Here is a 7,500-nt window from a genome sequence, read left to right on the forward strand (position 1 = left end):
ATAATCCCCTCACTGCTTTATTAGAGCTCAGCACTGAGATAATAATCCCCTCACTGCTGTATTAGAGCTCAGCACTGAGATAATAATCCCCTCACTGCTGTATTAGAGCTCAGCACTGTGATAATAATCCCCTCACTGCTGTATTAGAGCTCAGCACTGAGATAATAATCCCCTCACTGCTGTATTAGAGCTCAGCACTGAGATAATAATCCCCTCACTGCTGTATTAGAGCTCAGCACTGTGATAATAATCCCCTCACTGCTGTATTAGAGCTCAGCACTGAGATAATAATCCCCTCACTGCTGTATTAGAGCTCAGTACTGAGATAATAATCCCCTCACTGCTGTATTAGAGCTCAGCACTGTGATAATAATCCCCTCACTGCTGTATTAGAGCTCAGCACTGAGATAATAATCCCCTCACTGCTGTATTAGAGCTCAACACTGAGATAATAATCCCCTCACTGCTGTATTAGAGCTCAGCACTGTGATAATAATCCCCTCACTGCTGTATTAGTGCTCAGCACTGAGATAATAATCCCCTCACTGCTGTATTAGTGCTCAGCACTGAGATAATAATCTCTTCACTGCTGTATTAGTGCTCAGCACTGAGATAGTAATCCCCTCACTGCTGTATTAGAGCTCAGCACTGTGATAATAATCCCCTCACTGCTGTATTAGTGCTCAGCACTGAGATAATAATCCCCTCACTGCTGTATTAGAGCTCAGCACTGAGATAATAATCCCCTCACTGCTGTATTAGAGCTCAGCACTGAGATAATAATCCCCTCACTGCTGTATTAGAGCTCAGCACTGTGATAATAATCCCCTCACTGCTGTATTAGAGCTCAGCACTGAGATAATAATCCCCTCACTGCTGTATTAGTGCTCAGCACTGTGATAATAATCCCCTCACTGCTGTATTAGTGCTCAGCACTGAGATAATAATCCCCTCACTGCTGTATTAGAGCTCAGCACTGAGATAATAATCCCCTCACTGCTGTATTAGAGCTCAGCACTGAGATAATAATCCCCTCACTGCTGTATTAGAGCTCAGCACTGAGATAATAATCCCCTCACTGCTGTATTAGAGCTCAGCACTGAGATAATAATCCCCTCACTGCTGTATTAGAGCTCAGCACTGTGATAATAATCCCCTCACTGCTGTATTAGTGCTCAGCACTGAGATAATAATCCCCTCACTGCTGTATTAGAGCTCAGCACTGAGATAATAATCCCCTCACTGCTGTATTAGAGCTCAGCACTGTGATAATAATCCCCTCACTGCTGTATTAGAGCTCAGCACTGAGATAATAATCCCCTCACTGCTGTATTAGAGCTCAGCACTGAGATAATAATCCCCTCACTGCTGTATTAGAGCTCAGCACTGAGATTTCAAATCTGCTCAAGAGGAAGCTAAAGAAACTTAGACGGGGTTTTACACTCGACTCCAGATCGATCGTATTCCCTCTTTCATTAACGATCCACAGAGTTATTCACAGAGTCAAGGAGAACATGAGAAAGGGAATGAAAGGGAAGAAAAAAACGGTGTCCTGGGCTACAGGAAAAGAAAAGAGTGACAGATGGAGAGAAAGAGAGAAATAAGGAGAGGACAGTGCTTTGGCTCTGTGTCTGTCCAGGACACATTAATAATTCAACATAATAACTGAACGGAAATGGGATGAAGGACTGCACTCAACCGCCTTTCTTTCTTTTTCTTTCTTTCTTTCTTTCTTTCTTTCTTTCTTTCTTTCTTTCTTTCTTTCTTTCTTTCTTTCTTTCTTTCTTTCTTTCTTTCTTTCTTTATTAATTTCTTTCTTTTTTTTTCATCTTTATTTCTTACATTCTTTTTGTCTTTCTTTTTTTCTTAAATGTTTTCCATTGTTTTATCTTTCTTACTTTCTTTCTTTCTTTCTTTCTTTCTTTCTTTCTTTCTTTCTTTCTTTCTTTCTTTCTTTCTTTCTTTCTTTCTTTCTTTCTTTCTTTCTTTCTTATTTTCTTTCTCTCTCTCTCTCTCTCTCTCTCTCTCTCTCTCTCTCTCTCTCTCTCTCTCTCCTATTTACACCACGTGTCTCCTGCATTTATTTATTAATTCCAAAGATTCCTGAAACAGATCCTCACAGGGAGTTATGATCCTTATTCTTTTTCTCTCTTTAAATTAGCATCAATGTCTTAACATCAATCACTTTATAATGATTTATAATTTAGTGTGTGTGTGTGTGTGTGTGTGTGTGTGTATGTGTATGTGTATGTGTGTGTGTGAGAGGATTGGAGTGTCTTCTCACTTCTCTTCCTGTCATGGTGCTAAATGATCTCCATGTCCTTTTGCCTATTTTTGTGAGAGGATGTATTTCTTAACCCCCCACCCCACACACACACACACACACACACACACACACACACACACACACACACAAAAGCGTATCAATTACTCATCCTCGGCTCGTAATGAACTCCCCCGTCCCGTCCCGCACCGGAACACATAAATACATTTCAGAGATGCTCATGAGAGACACGAGCGCAGCATCTTTTCAGGGTCATTTTCATGGACATTTGAGGGACGTGCTTTTTATTTCATTCGCTTTCATTCTCAGTGTATTGTTTTAATCGCTGTGAGGGAAGTCTCGTAATATGATCAGTGATTTGAATCTATTATATTTCACGTTTCAGACGCAGAAACAGAGGAGGGATGTTCTACGAGTGCAGGACGTGGATGTGATGAGATGAAATGAGATCTTCATGGAGGAATGTGATGTAAAGCTGGCAAACTGCTGAATGTTCAGGATTGAGAAAACGAAGCCCTGTGTGATAAATGCTCGTGAGAGAAGAAGAACACTACGCTAATGGATAAAGCAGTACAAAGTGAAGTGTGAACAACAGTTTCTCTCGGATGGAGCTCTGACACACACAACAGTAAGTGTGTGTGTGTGTGTGTGTGTGTGTGTGTGTGTGTTTTGCTATTACACTACGATTAAGTTATAAATCGATTGTTTATTATGAGGTGTAGTTAAACATGCTGATGCGATATCCAATCAGATCAGCTCTTCTTGATTTGCTTTAAACGTGCACCAGGTGCAATCAGGAAACTTTTCTTTTTAAAATTAAATTGATGATTTTAATATTTTAAAGATTTTTCCCAAACGTTCCGGACCAGAAAAGTTTTCTTTCATCTCTCAGCTAACACGCCAAGCCCCAAACTTTAGATTTTTATGTTACATATCTGTGATTATTTGTACTATCAAGAAAAAATAAATTGCCAATTGCACCTTTTAGAGCCAAACGTATGCGTCGATCAAACCCAGAGATATGATCACTTTCTCTTTATATAAAACACTTTCCCTTTATATAAATGCTATAAAATGTACAATTGATGTTATATTGCGTTGTGTTTGTACTTTTTTTCATTTTGTGAGAGGATCGCAATCAGGTCTTCTCTCTAACACAACAGATACCAATCAGTGAGGGTGAAGGCCAACATGTTCATCACACACACATGTTCTTGTTGAACATCCCATTCTTTTGGTCTAATAGTAACCTCCACTGTTTTGGAGGATGAAACCATATCGTACAGGGTGGTGCACGGAAACTGGAGTTCTGGGGCATTGATGTTTGTTTTGAACCAGTGCGAGCTGAACCTCGTTTAGATGGTGATAGTGTGAGTGCTGCACAAAGGGAATCTCAATGTCATTACCAGTCAGGACGTCATGATCGTGTCCCTTCTGCTCTTTACGAAGAAACGGGATGGTGTTAAGCGGTCTGGACAGCAGAGAATATCGAGGCTGTTCGAGCTGCGATCGTGAGGATCCCTCACAGTTCCTTTTCCACAACACGCTTCATCATTGTTGTAATCGCCTGAGGAGCCTTTGTGTTGCACTCATGCTGTCACTGTTCTTATAAAAGACTTTACAGTAAACACTGTGCACTACTCTAATGCTCCATTATAACTAACGGCAAGGGGTTTCGAAACGAGCTCATACCGGTTCCATAGGGTCTTTCTCATACCTAAACTCACAGATGTGTACGATTGGCTGATTGGCTGTGATTGACGGCGGAAAGGCCCCTCCCACTAATACAGCAAGTCCATGTTTCTCCATCCATACTGTGTATGTATGTGTGAATGTGAGTCCCTGTGATCGGCTCAGGTTATGTGTGACGCAGTTATTCTGTCCCAGAGTAATCCAATTACCCCAATTACCCTTCTAAAACCCCAGGGTCGTCTGCCTGCCACTTTATCCCCCGACGCGAGTATAAGTGCATCCATGCTCGTTGCAGTCCTATTAAGAGTTTCACATTTCCTTTCCTCAACAAAACGGGGTTTTTTTGTTTTTGTTTTTTTACACGAACGTTCAGCATCATCGCCTCGCAGTAACTGGTTGGTTTGACCTTAGACAAGGGGAAAGACATTCGTTCTCTGAGAGTCTGTAATCTCTCTCTTTCTCTCAGAGCATTTCAAATCGAAGGGGTGGGCATGAAACGGAATTACACCTCACTTCAGTGCCCTCTAATCGAATCGTGGACGGGAGGGAAAAAAGAGCGCAAGAGTTAGACAGGAGTGAAGAGAGAAGAGGAAGAGATTCAGACATCCCAAGATGGATAAAGAGAGAACGAAGAGAGGAATGAATGAATTATATACGTGAAGTACTTATAATCGCGTCTCCGTCGTTTTGCAGCGCGAGCCGGAACTTTTAAAGTCCATTTTTATCGATCTGATGATTTACAGATAGAGAGATAATTTAATCCCAGTCTGCACTTAATGTCAAGGTATTCAGTTCATGTATGCATCTTTAAACAAGCGCCAATAAAAGCCTTAAGTGAGCTCGAACACAGGATGTGAAACGAAAGCGATTTTAAAAAAAGTAACACAGAGCGGATTATTGTCAGAATGACGCCCCTGAATAACGTGAGGAAAAAAAGTACTGTTAAGCCGTGCACTGAATCGTACGTTGGGGAGATGACTGGGTTCATGCGCGGATTTCCAGTTTTGTCTGCTTCAATGAAGAAAAGGAAAGGAAAAAAAAAAAAAAAAAAAAATATATATATATATATATATATATATATATATATATATATATATATATATATATATATATATATATATAAAGCACCTAAACGACTTACAACTATTTGTAAGGATTTTTTTTCCCAACAGGTTCCATTTTTTTCCCTCCTTCCTGGTGTCTCCATCCTCAGCATTCTCCTACTGATATACCCCATGTCCCTCCTCTGCACAAACCATCTCAATCTGACCTCCCTCACCTTGTCTCCAAAACGTCCTACATGCGCTGTCCCTCTAATAAACTCATTTCTAATCCTGTCCATCATCGTCACTCCCAACGAACATCTCAACATCTTCAGCTCTGCTACCTCCAGCTCCACCTCCACCTCCTGTCTTTTACTCAATGCCACTGTCTCTAAACCATACAACATCGCAGGTCTCACCACTGCAAACAGGAAAGGGCTCAGAGCCGATCCTTGAGCAGTCCAACCTCCACCTTAAACCAGTCTGTCGTTTCTACTGCACACTTCACTGCTGTCACACTGTCCTCATACATGTCCTGCACCATCCTCACATACTTCTCTCACAGAGATGAACAAATAACAGCAGCGCATTTTAATCTGTAAATGTAAATATCAAACAAATCTATTCATATTACTTATTAACTTAAAAACATAACACAACATGCAGGGTTTCACAAAACCAGACTTTCTTTTGATGAACAAACAACAGGGGCAAATCAAAATCGTTTAATATGAATATAATTTAATCAGAGAATTATTTTTTTATTGTATTTTTTTGTTTTGTATTTTAAAAATAAATACAATAATTATTATTTGTGCTGTTTAATTATTTATCGTGTTGTTATATATGAAATTAATGAATAAAAAAAAAAGAAATAGAAAATCAAGAGTGCCTTTGGCGACCTCTAGTGGGCGTTGTGACCCTGGGTTAGGTATCAGTGATCTACTTTACCGTTTTTCTAATTTCAGCAGACTTTAACAAATGTCTTCAATCCTTCATTCATTCTGCATATCCTCCTTCATATGCAGTGTTGTCAGGATTTTCTAATTTAATCAGATCATTTTAGTGATTTGGTTCTTTGACTCTCATTCATCAAAATATATAGATTTTTTTTAAATCATTTAGTTCTGTTTCCTGTGTTATGCACTACATGGTTTTTATGGAAGTCAAGCGATAAAAGAAAGAACGCCTCGGATTATAAGATCCGAGAGGTAAACTGCTCAATTCTGTTTTCTGTACATACCCTCCAGTAGAAAACAAATGAATCACTTTTTGAGACGATTCGTTTTTCTGAGTCACATTAAAGAGTCGGTCAAAATTAACGAATTGTTCATGAACTACTCGCTTGAACTAGGAGACCTAAAACCTATTCCAGGATGACTATGGCCTTCTGCAAAATGCCTGCTCCATGAAGATCTGCATTCCACTACCACACAGGTTAGAGTGTGATAATGTATAGAAGAGATCACCTACAAGGGTCTTCAACCTTAAGACTCATGTAGACATCTCAGGAAAAATCTCATTATATCACCTATGGTGTGTTTTCTTTATTATTTTCTCTTTTTCTTGCATATATTATTCCAGTGTTTCGACTATCATAACTTTTGCATTACAGCTCAACCCGTAGAGATGGATAATGGTTCTATTCAGATTTAGCGGAAACCCGAGATTAGAAAATGTCCATGACGTCCAGCTCTTTCTATCTAGGCACCGAGCTGTCTGGGATGTGTGTGATAAGACATGATGTGCTTTTAAAGGGCCTGTAGGATGTGGGGTGCGATCTCTCTGGGAGCGAAAGTAATCCCGGTTGTGTTTTATTCCCAACAGAAAGCGCTTCGGCGTACCACAGCGTAGAGGATGAATCTTACACGTCAGACACAACATTAAAGTCACATGTGCTGCGGTAAACAGAGCCTCGCTCATATAATTCACTGAACTAGAACATGTATGTATAAAAAAAACGTCCGGGGCCAGAACCCAAACCAGAGTCGACTCGAACGGACAAGATTCAGCATTACAGTATTTTATTTTTGAGATGGTTTGGACATGTGCAGAGGAGGGACATGTGGTATATCAGTAGGAGAATGCTGAGGATGAAGCCACCAGGAAGGAGAAAAAGAGGAAGACCAAGGAGGAGGTTTATGGATGTGGTGAGGGAAGACATGCAGGTAGTTGGGTTAAAGGAGGCAGATGTAGAGGACAGGGGGGTGTGGAGACGGATGATCCGCTGTGGTGACCCCTAATGACCCCTGAAATAAAACCAAAAATGCACTAAAAGAAAAAGGCAAAGGTTAATTTAGCATTTTAAGGCAAAGAATACCAATACATAGATTAAACATGGAAAAAGCACACATTTTCTTAACAATATAAAATGAAATAACTAAATAACTTCTCAGAAGATTAGAAATGGGGCCAAAACTTACAGAGGATTGACTCAGGACAAGTGTGAAGACATGAAGACACAGACAATAGGTCACTTAA

The 7,500-nt window shown here is 40.0% G+C and overlaps 1 protein-coding gene and 1 long non-coding RNA gene across 4 annotated transcripts in view; one reads left to right on the plus strand and one right to left on the minus strand.

Moving 5' to 3' along the window:
* frmpd1a (FERM and PDZ domain containing 1a) overlaps positions 1 to 7,500 on the plus strand; it is a 32,116-nt gene that overhangs the window by 9,183 nt on the left and 15,433 nt on the right. For 2 of the 3 annotated variants that reach the window (XM_083532662.1, XM_083532664.1), the window contains exon 2: positions 2,670 to 2,912. The exons of the other annotated variant lie outside the window; for it this stretch is intronic. The gene's annotated coding sequence lies outside the window, so the exon portion shown is untranslated. The remainder of the gene's footprint in view (positions 1 to 2,669; positions 2,913 to 7,500) is intronic. 3 annotated transcript variants of the gene reach the window in all.
* The window catches only part of LOC310721400, a 145,893-nt gene continuing 140,282 nt past the window's right edge, over positions 1,890 to 7,500 (minus strand). The window contains exon 2 of the long non-coding RNA XR_014532019.1: positions 1,890 to 2,029. This is a non-coding gene — a long non-coding RNA (uncharacterized lncRNA). The remainder of the gene's footprint in view (positions 2,030 to 7,500) is intronic.

The sequence above is a fragment of the Silurus aristotelis genome (assembly GCF_946808225.1).
Source record: "Silurus aristotelis genome assembly, chromosome: 27".
NCBI classification, from domain to species: Eukaryota; Metazoa; Chordata; class Actinopteri; order Siluriformes; family Siluridae; genus Silurus; species Silurus aristotelis.